Here is a 16,884-nt window from a genome sequence, read left to right as displayed (position 1 = left end):
GATGGAGAAGGATGGAGAGTGAATCTAGGAAAGCAAAGGGAAAAGAGCCAGTACCCCCACTAGAAGGTGAGGTCCATGGTGGCAGGGACATTGTCTATTATCTTTCTTGTAGCATACCCAACTCTTAGTAACCGTCACATAGTACATGCTTCATAAATATTTGCTGAATGGATGGACACCTGATTTTATGGAAGGGTGGATGTACTTGAAATTGCAGACATGTAGCTATATATCAGGAAAAGTACATACAAAGAAAATACATGAGAGAATGACAAATAGATACTACGGTAGTTAGATTTCCAATAGATGATGGCTTTCTGTGTTAGCACTGCTTTTAAAGGACAGATTTAGCCTGGTTTCTCTAGATAAACAGTGACTCTTTAAAGACTACCTGTTACCACCTGGAATATATGGTAATATTTCAGAATCAAAAGGAATTTCTGGCTTTACCCTAAAATGTTTCTTTCCAAATTGGTCATAGAAATGTGTGACTCTATGTTGTGATGACATTAGGCTCAATACACTCTTTCCATTTTAAACTGATAGACTCTTAGGGAAGAGGATGATTATCTATTTCAATGTAAACAAAATTTTTATACCGTTTCTCAAAAACTATTTTATTAGGGAAGAGAAAAGGAGAGTACTTTGATACTGGGTATCCAATGGGGAACAAAGAAACATATTTTTAATGTTCTGGGACCAATAGTAAAAGAAAGACTCAAATGTAATGGTAGAATTCATGGTCTGTGGCAAACAAACAAACAAACAAACAAGCAAACAAACAAAAAACACTGGTCACAAATTATCTGAAACTCTTTAGACTAAAAATTCATGTTAATTTCTTAGTCTTTTAACATTTATTTTAATATTTATTATTTTGACAGAGAGAGAGCACAAGTGAGGGAAGGACAGAGAGAGAGAAAGACAGAATCTGAAGCAGGCTCCAGGCTCTGAGCTGTCAGCACAGAGCCCAACACAGGGCTCGAATTCATGAACTGTGAGATCATGACCTGAGCTGAAGTCAGGTGCTCAACCGACTGAGACACCCAGGTGCCCCAATGTCTTAGTCTTTTGATGCCAGGCCTAGCCTTTGACTTACTTTGTTTAGTGGGGTAAGAGAAAATGTGATATAAGCAAAGGCTTGTGCATTGGGGGCTTGCTTGTTGTTATTGCTGGGACCCCTTCCAGTTCCATAGAAATGAATTTGGGATAATCTGCTGGATGACAAGATCTACAAGGCCTTGCTCCATGTGAGATCAAACCAGCCACCAGACAGGTAGACAGGTGCCCTAGACAAACTACGTCCAGCCACCAGATACGTTTGTGAAGCAATCCTAAATTATTCTACCCCAAATAACTTGACCCAGGCCATAAGAAACACCTAGTCAATCCACAAAACCATGAAAAAAAATAAATGTTTATGATTTTAAGTACTAGTTCTTGGAATGACTTGTTATTCACTTCTTTGTTGTTGTTTTTGCGATTAACAGAGTTTTTTTTTTCCTCCTGGATAAGAAGAAATAATGTCTAAGTATTTGGAGTGGCAAGAATACATGGTGCTAAAGAGATTTACCCGAGATACCATAGCACTGACTCCTGCCCTTTACTACTGTGCTTTTCCTCCTCTTTATCATTTCTCACTCTTCCCCCAGGATTCCAAATTGGTATTGGATTTGTTGTGGGCAGAGCCAATCCTACTTGTTGTGGGTGAAGAAGTCTCTTTGTCACTAAGAGACATGTTAGGGTCATTTGTCAACTTCTACCACAGGACCTTCATTCTTGTTCAAGTTGCAAATTCCCTAGGCTGAGGTCATATTTTAAACTGCTTTCTGTCACTTTTGCTTTTCATGAGAAGAAATTTCAGCTTCATTCTCAAGAGGAGATTTTGATAGAGAAACAGCATGAGACTAATGGATTCCTAGAGATAAAAAGTGGCAGCATAACTGATTCGAAAAAGGAAAGCATGTTGAGGAAGGGAGAGAATTCGAAAATAAAAATCCAACTACTCTAAATTTTGCCAGCAGTGGACTTTGATCATGTGTGCATATCACATACTTTCAATTCCTGTAACTGAATCCTTTGTAAAAACTTCCGTAACACCTTTCTCTCTCTTTCCTTTCCTAAGACAAGACAACCACAAAATAATTTTCAAGAACATAAATATACCAGTTACTAAATGAAAAACAAGCAATACATATTAGATGCACACTAAATTATATGTTATATGTATATATGTTATATGTATCTATATACATGTACATGACTATATTATATGCACTATTATATGTACTAATCATGCCATAAGCTTCTAGTTAAATTTCCCTTCTTCCCCTATCCTCCCTCAGACTTCCATAATTATTAGAATCATGCTTTAAGCAGTAAAGAACTGTGGGTATAATATGATACACCTTTTATTGCTAGCATGAGAGTAAAAGGCAATTGTCATCTTTGAGCAGTGTTATTTGATTATAGGGGTGAATTCCATATGAGAATGATAGAGCCATTTTAAGGTTATCAGAAAGATAGCTACCAAAACAATGTATTATTTACAAAATGCAATTTGAGCTTGCCCTTTGTCCTGTCACAATTCAAGAAAATTAGATGCTTTTTGAAATTAAAAGACAATATCCGAAAGCAGATAAAAGAGAGAGATTGATATTTTTCAGGCACATAGCACCTTCTATCCCAAAAAGCTTTACACCATAATAATTTGCATTCCATAGTACTTTTCTTGTGAGATTTTTCAAAGCCTATTACATTAATATGAATTCGACTATGATGCATTTCCTTGAAGTAGGGATTTATTCTTCATATCCCTGTTTTACACATAAGCACATCAGGTGCTTTGCTGAAGGCTACACAGTAACTTACAAGTCAGTTAGGAAATTGATCCTAGAAATCCTAATTTCCCATCTCTTGTTCCGGTACCTTGACAAAACCATTTTCCAAATAGAGAAGCATATTACTCTTCAGCTAAATAGCAAATTAAAGACATGCTGTCTCATGTAATCTTGTAAATATGCTTTAAAAGCCACCAGCACTCCCGAGAGTTTTACCGTCTGGTTCCCATGGTGGCAAAAAAGAAATGGAGCTGAGAGCAGAAGACACACTGAATTGTTTTCAGCAGCCAGAGGTGGACTTCTGCACAGACGAGAGCGTTCGATTAGAATCTCCAGATTATCTTTGCATTAGAGAAGTCAATTTCATCTGCGGCCCTGCTGGAGAATACCAGACCTAGAAAAGAGAAAACAAGTTATGAAGGCTCCTAATCAATCTGTGGCAAACACATTTAGTATTAAGTACTTACAGCCTGTGGCCACCAACCCCCAAGATGGCTCCCAGTGACCCTTGCTTCTTAGCATCCGTGCTCTTGTGATTGTACACCCTCACTGAATTAGGGCTGCATCAAAACAAGTGTTGCAGCTTCCACCTTGGTCGCTAGAACCACTCCTTCAGGGAAGCCAGCCACCATGACATGAGAACATTTAAGCAGCCCTGAGGCCCAAGTGGAAAGGAGCGAAGACTTTGGTAGACAACCAGCACTGGTATTCTAACCATGCCGTCGTGGGAGTGAGATGCTCCCAGCCCAATCGAGCCTTCAGATGACTGCAGCCTAGTGAACCACATGCTCATGAAAGACCTTATACCAGGTCTTTCAGGACTGCTCCCCAAATCCTGACCTACAGCGACAATGAGAGATGTGAAAGATAATAGATGATTATTGTTTTCTTAATCACTAAGTTCTGGGGGAATTTGATGTCTAGTTCTGGCTAACTAATATTTAATCAAACAGTTGATAAGGCTGAGAAAAATAAGTAGTTAAATTAGGGGTTTTGTTTGTTTGTTTGTTTGTTTTCTCAATTCAATTCAACAGCTATTTAATGAACATCTACTCTCTGTTGGGTACCATAGAAAAGACACTGATAGGTAAGCACCAAGCCTGAGAACAAAAGTGGGTTATCTCACTTAGAAAAAGAAATTAAGGTAAATACTCTGGTGAAAAGCATGCAAACTTCAAAAGATAAAAGATATTCATTATGAAATTGCATGAAATTCCTTACTTAACGATTTTTCAATGGCTTTCCATAGCACTTTTGAGTTAAATTAAACTCTGTGTCTCACCTGGGTCCTAACTAAGCCTCACCTGCTGCTTCTCCAAACATTCTGGACTTCAGTCTCTTGAACATGCCAGGCTTTTTATTATCTAGAGACTGAGTGGATGCTCTTCCTTCAACCTCATCCAGCTCCATTCTCCCACCCCTGGCCTTGGTCATATCCTTAATATCATTAACTTCTTCAGGTCTCAGCTTAAATGTCACCTTTATGAGCCTTTTTTGGAGTATTTTTTGTAACTCCCCCGTCACTCAATGCACACATACAGATAAAGAGAAACACACATTTTTATTGTCATGTGATTCTTGTTTCCCGTAAATCACCAATACATTTTTTTAAAGTTTATTTCTTTAGTCTGAGAAAGTGAAAGAGAGAAAGCATGAGTAGAGGAGAGGCAAAGCGAGAGGGAGAGAGAATCGCAAGCAGGCTCCTCACTGTCACCGCCGAGCCCGATGTGGGGCACAAACTCGTGAACTGTGAGATCATTACCTGGGCCGAAGTCAGATGCTCAAAGTCACGTGGTCAACCGACGGAGCCACCCAGGTGCCCCTCACCAATCTAATTTGTCAAACGGAGTCTGTGTTTGTTTTCTTTACCAATTTTTATATACCCATTAGTTAGCACTATGTGTCCATATGTTAGATGCTTAATAAATACTCAATGAATACCTAAAAATCAAAAAATTAAAACTAAAAATAAATCACTATGAACATTGGAGGGCTTGTGGGATCCCTTTAGGAAAGACTTCTGGAAGCAGTGGCACTTAAGGGAGCTTTACTGATTGCTTTAGGCTTCAGAAAGCTAGCATATGTGATAGAAATTTATTCCACTGGAATCATTGTGTATGGAGAGTGAGGAGGAAGAACAATAATAGTTTTTCAGAGAATTGTGGGGGTTTTTTGTAGCCAGTCTTCATCCTTGGCAGAGTAAACACTCGAGTCTGTGTTTGAATATAATACAGTATTGCCTGGCAGAAATTGTAGGGAAGAACAGAAATACCACCCCAGCTGAATTGTGTTTGTTATGGATTGAATCTCTGCTATTGATTCAAAATTCAAAAATGGAATGAGGGAGTAATGCTCCATCAGTGGTGGTTCTGCAGTGTGGGTGTGGGAAGAATGAGGTGGGTCTATAAGAATTGATCTGCAGTAATGTGTTTACATTCTGTATGCTCCAAGTCTGAAAATTTTACTGAGATACTGTTGAAAACTACTGGACACAGGTCATTTTAAGCAAAACATCTGAGAGTGGGATATGAATATGAAACAATGCCCAATTAAAGAACAGCCTATGACATAAAAATAAGGAATTGAAGCTTCCACTGCTTTGTGAAGACAGAATCACAGACGCCACGAGTTTAAGTTAGGAGACACTTTTTCACATTGATCCCAATCTAATAAGTTTGTTTTTGCAAAATGTCACAAAAAGTTTTAACTCCTTGGTGAAAAAAAAATGCGTATGTAATGAAACTAACCAACCAACATGTACTACAGAATGATGCGCATAGTTTGTAGCTCGGGTGGAGAATCTGATCAATGGAGTTGTCCATATTTGGACATATATGTGACTAAACCTACCAGTTGAAATGAGAAGACCAATTATAGGGATCTTAGGCCTGATTTAAGAAACCATAAATCATATGGTTCTTATCCTTTCTTTGATTAATGTTGTATATCACGTTGATTGATTTGTAAATATCAAACCACTCTTGAAACCCAGGAATAAATCCCACTTGATTGTAGTGACTGATTTTTTTTTTCAGTGTATTGTTGGATTTTGTTTGCTAGTATTTTATTGAGAATTTTTGCATCCATGTTCATCAGGAATATCGACCTTTAGTTCTCTTTTATAATGGAGGCTTTATATGGTTTTGGTATCAGGGTAATCCTGGTTTCTTAGAATGGATTTAGAAGTTTTCCTTCCTTTTCAGTTTTTTGGAGTAGTTTGAGAAAAATAGGTATTAACTCTTCTTTACATGTTTGGTAGAACTTGCCTGTGAAGCCATCTGATCCTGGACTTTTGTTTATTGGGAAGTTTTTTTGTTTTGTTTTGTTTTTATGTTTATTTATCTTTGACAGAGAGAGAGACAGACAGAGCATGAGCGGGGGACAGGCAGAGAGAGAGGGAGACAAAGAATCCAAAACAGGCTCCAGGCCCCGAGCTGTCAGCACAGAGCCCGTTGCAGGTCTCAAACTCATGGACAGCGAGATCATGACCTGAGCCAAAGTCGGACGTCAGCCCACTGAGCCAACCAGGCGCCCCTGGAGTTTTTTTGATTACTGATTCAATTACTTTGCTGTTATCTATCTGTTTAAGTTTTCTATATCTTCCTGTTTTAGTTTTGGTAGTTTATATGTTTCTTCCAAGTTGTCCACTTTGTTGGCATAGAGTTTTTATAATATTCTCGTATAAATGTGTGTATTTCTGTGGTGTTAGTTGTCATTTCTCCTCTCTCATTTGTGATTTTATTTATTTGGGACCTTTCTTTTTTCTTCTTTTTGATAAGTCTGACTGGAATTTTATCAATTTTGTTAATTTTTTTAAAGACCCATCTCCTGATTTCATTGATCTCTTCTATTTGTTCCTTTAGCTTTTATATCATTTATTTCTGCTATTAGCTTTACTATTTCCTTCCCTCTGGTGACTTCAGTCTTCACTTGTTATTCTTTTTCTAGCTTCTTTAGGTGTATGGTTATATTGTGTATTTGAGACTTTTTTTGCTTCTTGAAGTAGGCATGTATTACAATTTACTTACCTCTTATGACCACTTTTGCTGCATCCTAAAGGCTTTGGACCTTTGTGTTTTCATTTTTATTTGTTTCTGTGTATTATTTTTATTTATTCTTTGATTTCCTGGTTGACCCCTTCATTGTTTAGTAGCATGATGTTTAACCTCCATGTGTTTGTGGTCTTTCCACATTTCTTCTTGCAGTTGATGTCTAGTTTCATAGTGATGTGTTCAGGAAAGGTGCATGGTATGACTTCAATTTTTTGTATTTGTTGAGGCATGTTTTGTGACATAATATGTGGTCTATTCTGGAGAATGTTCCATATGCACTTGAAAATAATGTAGTTTTGCTGTTTTAGGATGGAATATTCTGAATATGTCTGTTAAAAACCATATGATCATTTCAATAGATGCAAAAAAAAATTGACAAAGTACAACAACCATCCATGATTAAAAACCTCAACAAAGTAGGGTTAGAGGGGCATATCTCAACATAATAAAGGCCATGTATGAAAAACTCACAGCTAATATCATCCTCAATGGGAAAAAAATTGAGAAATTTTCCACTATAAACAGGAACAATACAGAGATGTCCACTCTTACCACTGCTATTTAACATAGTATTGGAAGTCCTAGCCACGGCAATGAGAAAAAAAAAAGAGAAAACAAAACATAAAAGAAACAAAAGGCAATCAAATTGTCAAGAAAGAAGTAAAACTTCCACTAATTTCAGATGACATGATATGCTGCAAAAAAAAAAAAAAAAAAAAAAAAAAGAAAAGAAAAGAAAGTAAGGCGCCTGGGTAGCTTAGTCTTTTGAGCATCCAACTCTTGATTTTGGCTCAGGTCATGATCTTGCAATTCATAAGATCAAGCCTCACATCAGGCTCTGCTCAGAGTGTAGAACATGCTTTGGATTCTCTCTCCCTCTCTCTCTCTCTCTACCCCTGCCCTGCTTTCTCTCTCTCTCTCTCTCTCTCTCCCTCTCTCCTCTATCTCTATCTCCTCTCTCAAAATAAATAAATAAACATTAAAAAATCCAAAAACTCCATAAAAAAACTTCCAGAACTGATAAATTCAGTAAAGCCACAGGATACAAAATTAATATACAGAAATTGTTGCATTGCTATATACCAATAGTGAAGCAACAGAAAAAGAAATCAAGGAATCAATCCCACTTATAGTTGTAGCAGAAACAAAAGCTACCTAGTAATAACCCTAAACAAAGAAGTGAAAGACCTGTACTCTGAAAACTATAAAACACTGATGAAGGAAATTAAAGATAGCACAAGGAAATGGAAAGACTTTCCATGCTCATGAACTGGAGGAGTAAATATCATTAAGATATCTGTGCTTCCCAAATCAGTCCACACATTTTATACAATCCCCATCAAAATACCACCAGCATTTTTCAAAGAGCTAGAACGAACAATTTTAAAATTTGTATGGAACCACAAAGGTTCCCAAATAACTAAAGCAATCCTGAAAAAGCAAAACAAAGCTGGAGGCATCACAATTCCAGATTTCAGGCTATATTACAAAGCTGTAGTCAGCAGGAAAGTACTGTACTGGCACAAAAACAGACACATAGATCAATGTAACACAATAGAAAACCAAGAGATGGACCCACGACTGTATGGTCAATTATCTTCGACAAAGAAGGAAGGAATATCCAATGGGGGAAAAAAACAGTCTCTTCAACAAATGGTGTTAGGAAAACTGGACATTTATATGTGAAATAATGAAACTGGACCACTTTCTTACACCACACACAAAAATAAATTCAAAATAGATGGAAGACCTAAATCTGAGAGAGAAAATCATCAAAATCCTAGAGAACACAGGCAGCAACCTCTTTGACATCAGCCATAGCAACTTCTTGTTAGACATGTCTCAGGAGGCAAAGGAAATAAGGTCAAAGGTGAACTATTGGGACTTCATCAAGATAAAAAGCTTCTGCAAAGTGAAAGAAACAATCAACAAAACTAAAAAGCAACCTTTGGAATGGGAGTAGATATTTGCAAATGACATATCTGATAAAGGGTTAGTATCCAAAATTTATAAATAACTTATCAAACTTGACACACAAAAAACAAATAATCCAGTTAAGAAATGGATGGAAGCCATGAGTAGACATTTTTCCAAAGAAAACATCTACGTGGCTAACAGACACATGAAAAGTTGCTCAACATCACTCATTATCAGTGAAATACAAATCAAAACTACAATGAGTTATCACCTCACACCTGTAAGAATGGCTAAAGTCAACAACACAAGAAACAACAGATATTGGCGAGGATGTGGAGAAACCAGAAATCTGTTGTACTGTTGGTGGGGATCCCACTGGTGCAGCCACTGTGGAAAACACTATAGAGATTCCTCACAAATTTAAAAATACCTACCCTGGGGCTATTCTGGGGTGCCTGGATGGCTCAGTTGATTAAACACCTGACTTGGCTCGGGTCATGATCTCATGGTTCATGAGTTCAAGCCCCACATTGGGCTCTGCTCCAGCTCAGAGCCTGGAGCCTGCTTCGGATTCTGTGTCTCCTTCTCTCTCTGTCCTTATCCCACTCATGCTCTGTCTCTCTCTCTCCCTCTCTCTCTTTCAAAAATAAATAAACATTAAAAAAGATATGTAAAAAAATAGAACTGCCCTACTATTCAACAATTGCACTACAAAAACACAGATTTGAAGAGATACATGTACCCTGATGTTTATTGCAGCATTATCAACAGTACCCAAATGTCCATTGACTGATGGATGGATGAAGAGAATACACACACACACACACACACACACACACACACACACACACACAGTAGAATATTACTTAGCCATAAAAAGGAATGCCATCTTGTCATTTACAGCATGGATGGAGCTAAAGAGTATTATACTAAGTGAAATTAGTCAGTCAGGGAAAGACAAATAGCATACGATTTCACTCATATGCAGAATTTAAGAAACAAAGTAAATGAGTAAAGGGGAAAAAAGAGAGAAGGAGAGGCAAACCAAGAAACACGCTCTTAATCATAGGGAACAAACTGATGGTTACCGTAGGGGAGGTATGTGGGTGGATAGGTGGATAGGTTAAATAGGTGATGAGGATTAAGTAGTGTACTTCTGATGATCACCTGGTATTGTATGCAAGTGTTAGATCACTACTGTATACCTGAAAACAATATTACAGTATATGTTAACTAACTAGAATTAAATAAAAACTTGAAACAGAAAACAAAACAAATAGATAGATAGGTAGATAGATAGATAGAGACTTTTAAAAAAAGGATCCATAAATCATCATTATCCAAGTGGGGGCTACTGCTTTCTTTCACTCATTATATACGTACTTTATGCCCAGCACTGTGCCAAGCCCTGAGGTTACAAAGATTATTAGAACATGAGCTCTACCTTCAAGGGTCTCCCTGGCTGGTCGAAAGGTCGTCTAGATCCAGCAACAACTGAGTTCATTCTGGCTCTTTTATCATATAAGCATAAGAAGCATTATGAGAAGGCTCATCTCCTGGAACCTACACTGATCTTTGTAGCTGCCTTAATCAAAAAGATGTGACAGAAGTGAATACTGAGTGACTTCTGAATGAATTTGAGGAACTTCTGAAACAAGGTCACTAAAGTCAACAGAGCTACCACTTAGCTTTTGCTAGGACATGCTTATGTTCCATAGTTCATTCTACTTGTGTAGCAAATTGTCATCATTTCCTCCGTTTTCCTAGTCATAAAGAGTCAAGTTTTAAAGTGCAAATATTCTACTACCACGTTGTTGCTGATTCCCTTAACAAATTTTAGTTCACAACCCAAGGAGGGCCAACATCTTACTTTCCTATTTTCTTAACCCTTGGTTCTCTAATACAATTCAGAATGTAGTAGAATTGTTTACATCCTTGTGGTCTTTCTAGTTTGTTTAGGTTTTTGTTGTTGTTATTGTTTTAATCACTCCCTTGAGGGAGTTTCCCTGTCTTTCCACTGTCCTCAGATCAGACTTTCTAAGAACATTCTCATCTTCTAGCTTGTATTCACTCTCCTTCTTGCCTGGGAGTACCTTATGCCCTTCTCAGCCTACAAGCCAGTCTAGAGGAGGAACGTCCTTCTTCAATATGAAATTTCTTAGAATGTCCCACGGTGAGCTCTTCCCCCAAAACTTATAGAATCTATTCTATGAAATAGCATCACACAAAATCATACAACATCTTGTGTCAGCTCTTTCGTAGTATTATATTGGTATGTAACATTTGTTCAAACTTTCACTGTAACTTGATACTATTTCTTCTTACTGAGCTGCAGTCTCTTAGAATTTATTTACCAGAAAACTCAGAAACTTGCATTGTACACAATAGAGCAGCAATTATTTTTTGACATAGAAGATTGTATTTTCCAAGGACTACCACTGCAGTGTATAATTTGCCCCATGTGTGCTCTTCATGACATGTCGGTATTCCTCCCAAGCAAAGATAGTGTCCATGCTTTCTCTCCTTGAACCCGGAGGACCTTCATAAATTGCCCAGTCACCAAATTGTGTTAAAAGTGACACCGAGCGATCCTAGATTAGGTTATAAGGGCAATACAGTTCCCACCTGGTTTTCTGTCTTACTTCCCGGCCACTTGTCTTTGGAGCTTCGAAGTATTCTGAAGCCACCGTGCCAACATATCACATGTATAGACCACACAGGACAGAGAGAGATGCCTGAAGAGCTATGGCTGTTATAGCTCCCAGCTGTTTGGGTCTTCCCAGGCCTGATACCAGACAGCAGAGAGCAGAAGCTTTAGAGACGGTTCCAGAGCCAACCACCATTTCACTAAAACAGTGAAGAGAACCCAAGAAAGCACGACCTCACAGAGCCTCATCAATCCCCCAGAATGTGCAGTATAATAACAATAGATGGCTGATTTTGTTTTAAACCACTAAATTTGAGGCAATTTGTTATTCAGACAACTAAAAGGGATGCTAAATTTATTATTTTACCTCTTCTATTCATAAGGTGTAACACAAATGCAATTAACAGCATTTTCCACACTTTCCAAAATATATGTTTATTTTTTTCATTGATTAATTTTATTCTTAAATTCTTAAAATTCTTTAGTTTTTTTTTCCCCCAAATTGCTTATGTCTCCCTCCAGATGAATATAGGGTCAGTAAGGGAAGGATTTGGTCTATTTTATTCAGGGCTACATTCCCAGTGGATAGAATAACAACTCAAATTCTCGGCTCATAAGTCATAAGATGGGGGGCGGTGCCTGGGTGGCTCAGAGGGTTAGCATCCGACTGTTGGTATCAGCTCAGGTCATATTCCTGCGGTTTTGTGTTTGAGACCTGTGACTGACTCTGTGCTAGCAGAGATTCTCTGTGCTTGGGAGATTCTCTCTATCTATTCTCTCTCTCTGCCTGTCCCCTGATTGCACTGTCTCTGTCTCTCTCAAAATAAATAAATAAAACTTACCAAAAAAAGTAAAAAAGAAAAGTGATAGGAGGACCTGGACATAATTCTAATTGCTGTTGGAAGTAAACAGAAAATTTAAGCATAGGTGTTAGGGATGATTGACACATACAATGATTCTTCTAGCTTTTGTTTGTTGTGATTGAAATGTGGAAGCATATTTGTGGGTGATATCTTGATTTTTTACAAATGCTCACATTCTTAAATTTATGTATTAGACATACGATGCTAATTTATCTTTATCTTCTCACCCTTGGGTCATACTGAAAATTCCATTAATTTTTTTCTCATTATAAATCTGAGGTATTATTCAGTAGTTCTCATTAACTATACACCCTTTTCATTAAGTATTGGTTCTGAGCATTACCTGTTCTCAAGGTCTGGGAAGTCTCTTTTCTCTCATTTCAATCTTTTTTCCATCAATTTTAAGTTTTACAGGCCTCTTATAAAATTCTTTCTCTGACCTCACTAGGGCTTTCAAAAGCTATTGAATTAATATCATCTAAATTTAATGTGCTGTTTGCTCCTTTTCGATCATTAATGAAGATGTAAAACAAGACCAGCTACCTAGCCTTTTGTCATTTTTCTTGATTTGCCACCCTTAGCCAGCCATCATACCAGTTAATAAAGCTCATATCAAGTCCAATTTGGAAAGATGCCCTTTAAAAATAACTAATTTCAGCCTTGTTATTCTCAATTCATGTTTTCTGTGTGCACCACCGTTAACCCCAAAACTCAAAATGTTTCTTTGAGAAGTAGGAGAGAAACTGGCAATGTTATAAAACAGAATAAAACATTGTTGCACCTGCTTGCTAATGGCATTATTTTCTATGAAATAAAAAAATTTGATCTGAGTGGAGTCAGGTAATTTTCTTCTTGACACATGTTTCTTTAAAAGAAAAAAAATCAAGAAATAAGCTAGCCATGCTGAATTGATATAAATAAAATCAATTTAGTGGGAAGATTGAGGTAGCATGGATTTAACTCTTTATATACTTTCTTTGTTAATATACTTGGTCTCTGTTCCACAGGAAAAGAGCTTTATGCAAACCCTTCAGAGATAGGGATCTGGTTTATAACTTTTCTATAAATCTACAGTGATCCACATACAGCACAAATCACAGCTCTTTCCTTTCATTCTGATTGAATTTCTTGATAATATTGCCACACATTTGGAACATAGAAACATTTTTTAATGTAGTGACTCTCACTCCCAAGATATTTTGGATTATATAAAGAATGTCATCAGATTCTGACAGCAAAATGGCATTTAACAAAGGGTGAGGGATATTGTTTCCATAGTATCATTATATTAAAAGCATTACTTTGCCATTCTTCAGAATGATTATGATTGATATCATATCCCCCACCCGAGGCTCTGAATGATCTTCAAATGTCCTTTGGCAATTTGTCATTAACCAAAAAAGGCAGGACATTCCATGTCCACAGTCCCACACACCAAAGAGCTAACAGTTCTTTCTTTATTATTGACTTCATTTGATAGTTTTATGTTTTAAAATATAAGAGATAAGTAGACATGTATCAATTTGGGGTAAGAACAGAACGCTTTGTCATATCAAGTAAGAGCTGTAAGTTAGGGAGCCAAATACTTCACTAACACTTAATAAAGCATCTGGGGTCTCATTCCCTATTCCTCCCATCACCATAATCTAGGTCAACTGCAATTCAAATGAGTCTTAAATCAAGAATAAGAAAATGACCCAGAGAGAATAAATAGACGTTAGAGGGAATGAGTCAAATCAAGTGTTCTCTGAGCTCACACCCCTTTCCTCCTCTGAATTGAGCTCTCCCACAACATACCTGTTGTGTCTTGTAGCTCTGTAAGCACCTTCTGGTGGAGAGCACACATTCTCATTAATCCTAAGAGTTTGGCAATGGAAAGATACCATTATTTTCCCCAAACGGTCCCATACCTGGAACAGTTCTTGCACAGCAGTTACCCAGATTCCTTTGTATACATTCCCTTGGCTACTCCTTTGGGTTTTTTCATACACCCCCCCATTTATATGCACAGGGATACCCATACCTATTACATACCATACCTATTATTTTATCTCAGGTTGGCTCAACACGTATCCCCAGACTTGTACCCTATGAATAGTTTAGACATCTTATTAATATTTGCAAATAGTAAAATTATATTTCATTGGATTTTATGTGTTTAATGTGAAAGCATTTAAAACACACTAGTGTCTGTTGTAATTTTTATTTGACATTAAAAGAAATATTATACTTTGAGACTTGGAAAGGTAATAGGGGATTGAACCTCAACCTGTGAGGAACCCAGCCTGGACATTTTTATCAGTGTGTTCCATCAGTGTATCGGTGTATTCTACCATAACAGTGTTATGTGGTACCATTTGTTTAAGTATAAATGACCCACCACTGACTTTTTGGGAGACACAGATAATGCTTCATTTTTGTATCCCTAGAAATTAGAGTCCCTGAGACAGAGTAGAGACTCAATATGGTTCTGAAATAAAATGAATGACTGACCTGATGAATGGATGGAGGAAAGACAATACCATACCTAAGATGTCACCTGTGCCATATTAGATATGAGATAGAAAGATGAACAAGACAAATATTTCCCTCAAGGATTCATCCTTTTGTATGCAGAAGAGGGCCAGAGAAGCAAACATATATAACTCAAGGTGAGACTGGTTTAATAGAGTCACATGCAAGACCAGTCATAGCCAATGTGGAGTCCTCCGAAAAGTCTAGTCTTGCATGATTAGCCATACATCTGAATTAATGGGTAGATGATTTAATGTATGAAAGGCAAGCAGACGTGGTGTTAAATCTCAGCTCTTTGCTTTTTATATAGATGGTAAAAATCTCCATAAGTAATAGTTACCAGTAGTTTATGTAATAATAATAACAAATGAAGATAATAAATTTTAAGGTGATAGTCACATAATCAAGGGCCATGGGTCAGAGTCTTTTAGTTCAGAAGAATCATTCCTCTGGGAAGACTGAAGACTTTGAAGATGTTTTAAGATCCTAACAGTCTTAAAAGATTGATTAAACGTAAATACAGGAAAAAGACTTCAAGACATTACCAATGGGGGAAGAAAACCAATATGAACAAAAATACAAAAACAGCAACCATAAAATCTTCACCAGCTTAATCAGTGTGTCCATGCAGGGACAATTATTTCTATCTGACTCACTCTCTCAGCCAGCCTGGAAATATATTCTTACTGTCAGCAAAACTAAAAATGGACCGAAATGCTTTAGACATACAATGCTGAGAAGGACTTCACATGTAGGATGTATTTTTACTAACAATGATCTGGACCCCTCAAGTTTTTAAGTGAGAGTAGAAAATGTTTAAGATCTGACCTCATTTTATGTCCATCCACGGCCACTTCCAAACCAAGGAAGACAGAACCTCCTTTTTGAGCCACTTTTATAAACACCCAAACACTTAAGAAGGATGTTATTTGGGCACAACTCATCTTATGGCAGAAGCTCATAAATTTTCAGAATTAATTGCATCTAAGTCTAGCATCTCAAATCAAGAGGAATTTTCCCCGGTTGCTACCTGTTCATCTGATTGACAGGCTGTAAATCAGAGGTTCATTCCCGTGACCCCTTCCTCAGGTTCAATACATTTGCTGGAGTGACTCAGAGAACTCAGAGAAATGTTTTACCTACTAGATCGCTGGTTTATTATAAAAGGGTATAACTCAGGAATAGCCAGATGGAAGAGGTTCATAGGGCAAGGCTTGGGGAAAGGACGAAGAGCTTCTTTGCTGTCTTTAAGCATGTCACTGTCCCCAGATCTCCCCATATCATCAACTCAGAGGCTCTTTAAACCATCCTTTTGGGTTTTTATGGAAGCTTCATTACATAGACGTGATTGATTACACCATTATTTGTTGGTGACTGATTCAACCTTCAGCCCCCCTCCCTTCTCAGGAGGTCATGGGTGGGATTGAAAGTCCCAACCTTCTAATCACAGGGTTGGCTCTCCTGGAAACCAGGACCCATCTGCGAGTGGGGTCTAAAAGTCACTTCATAACAAACAAAGACACCTTAATGGTTCTCCTCAGTTATGAAATTTCAAGGGTTTAGGGAGCTGTAATCCAGGAAGAACATATTTTCATCATCTGCGTGACCAAATAGGTATTTCTTATAAATCACAAGTTCTCACCCTTTGTTTAATTTAGCTATCAAGACTTCCATGGTGGGGGACAGGGAGGGGAGAAGGACTACAGCCAATCACCTTAATCTTCCACTCTGATGTTAAATAGACTAGCCCATAAGAAGCAGTAATTACCAATATGCCATTGTGCACTTTCTAGCAAAATCACTTCCTCCTTCAAAGAGGAGAAATTTCATTTAAAGTGCTCAGCCAACAGCCTTAGCAGAATATAGGCAGATATTAATGAACTCAAGCAAGCCTACTACCTTCCAATTCCCATTTTTCTCTTTTATTCATATTTTCAAAGCTGGAACTGTTTCCTTGTCCTCCTCCTCTCCTTCCTCCTCCTCCTCCTCCTCCTTCTCCTTCTTCTTCTTCTTCTTCTTCTTCTTCTTCTTCTTCTTCTTCTTCTTCTTCT

The sequence above is a fragment of the Herpailurus yagouaroundi genome, unplaced genomic scaffold, assembly GCF_014898765.1.
Source record: "Herpailurus yagouaroundi ecotype Mexico unplaced genomic scaffold, PumYag 141, whole genome shotgun sequence".
NCBI lineage: Eukaryota > Metazoa > Chordata > Mammalia > Carnivora > Felidae > Herpailurus > Herpailurus yagouaroundi.
Note: the sequence above shows the minus strand (reverse complement) of the source record.